The sequence below is a fragment of the Harpegnathos saltator genome, unplaced genomic scaffold (genome assembly GCF_003227715.2).
Source record: "Harpegnathos saltator strain DR-91 unplaced genomic scaffold, Hsal_v8.6 scaffold271, whole genome shotgun sequence".
Lineage (NCBI taxonomy): Eukaryota > Metazoa > Arthropoda > Insecta > Hymenoptera > Formicidae > Harpegnathos > Harpegnathos saltator.
In genome coordinates, this window is record NW_020230063.1 from 1 (window position 1) to 2025 (window position 2025).

A 2025-nucleotide genomic window follows, 5' to 3' on the forward strand; every position below is an offset into this window, starting at 1 on the left:
TTTTGGACTACATGGACGACTCTCTACTCCCAGTAGAAGCGGAGATATCGACGGATGAAGGCTGGATATCGATGGAGAAAGGCTGTAAAATTTTAACTTCGATATCTCCTAAACGGTTAGAGATACAGGCTTCGGACTGGTACCAAATTAAAGCCCTTTCAAAACCCTACATTTTGGACTACATGGACGACTCTCTACTCCCAGTGGAAGCGGAGATATCGACGGATGAAAGCTGATTCGAGAGAAAGGTGGACTTTAACCTTCGATATCTCCTAAACGGTTAGAGATACAGGCTTCGGACTGGTACCAAATTAAAGCCCTTTCAAAACCCTACATTTTGGACTACATGGACGACTCTCTACTCCCAGTGGAAGCGGAGATATCGACGGAGAAAGGTTGGAAATTTTAACCTTCGATATCTCCTAAACGGTTAGAGATACAGGCTTCGGACTGGGTACCAAATTAAAGCCCTTTCAAAACCCTACATTTTGGACTACATGGACGACTCTCTACTCCCAGTAGAAGCGGAGATATCGACGGATGAAAGCTGGATATCGATAGAGAAAGGCTGGAAAACTTTAACCTTCGATATCTCCTAAACGGTTAGAGATACAGGCTTCGGACTGGTACCAAATTAAAGCCCTTTCAAAACCCTACATTTTGGACTACATGGACGACTCTCTACTCCCAGTAGAAGCGGAGATATCGACGGATGAAGGCTGGATATCGATGGAGAAAGCTGGAAAACTTTAACCTTCGATATCTCCTAAACGGTTAGAGATACAGGCTTCGGACTGGTACCAAATTAAAGCCCTTTCAAAACCCTACATTTTGGACTACATGGACGACTCTCTACTCCCAGTAGAAGCGGAGATATCGACGGATGAAGGCTGGATATCGATAGAGAAAGGCTGGAAAACTTTAACCTTCGATATCTCCTAAACGGTTAGAGATACAGGCTTCGGACTGGTACCAAATTAAAGCCCTTTCAAAACCCTACATTTTGGACTACATGGACGACTCTCTACTCCCAGTAGAAGCGGAGATATCGACGGATGAAGGCTGGATATCGATAGAGAAAGGCTGGAAAACTTTAACCTTCGATATCTCCTAAACGGTTAGAGATACAGGCTTCGGACTGGTACCAAATTAAAGCCCTTTCAAAACCCTACATTTTGGACTACATGGACGACTCTCTACTCCCAGTAGAAGCGGAGATATCGACGGATGAAGCTGGATATCGATGAGAAAGGCTGAAAACTTTAACCTTCGATATCTCCTAAACGGTTAGAGATACAGGCTTCGGACTGGTACCAAATTAAAGCCCTTTCAAAACCCTACATTTTGGACTACATGGACGACTCTCTACTCCCAGTGAAGCGGAGATATCGACGGAGAAAGGTTGGAAAACTTTAACCTTCGATATCTCCTAAACGGTTAGAGATACAGGCTTCGGACTGGTACCAAATTAAAGCCCTTTCAAAACCCTACATTTTGGACTACATGGACGACTCTCTACTCCCAGTAGAAGCGGAGATATCGACGGATGAAGGCTGGATATCGATAGAGAAAGGCTGGAAAACTTTAACCTTCGATATCTCCTAAACGGTTAGAGATACAGGCTTCGGACTGGTACCAAATTAAAGCCCTTTCAAAACCCTACATTTTGGACTACATGGACGACTCTCTACTCCCAGTGAAGCGGAGATATCGACGGAGAAAGTGGATATCGATGAGAAAGTAAACTTTAACCTTCGATATCTCCTAAACGGTTAGAGATACAGGCTTCGGACTGGTACCAAATTAAAGCCCTTTCAAAACCCTACATTTTGGACTACATGGACGACTCTCTACTCCCAGTAGAAGCGGAGATATCGACGGAGAAGGGGATTCGATGAGAAAGGCTGGAAAACTTTAACCTTCGATATCTCCTAAACGGTTAGAGATACAGGCTTCGGACTGGTACCAAATTAAAGCCCTTTCAAAACCCTACATTTTGGACTACATGGACGACTCTCTACTCCC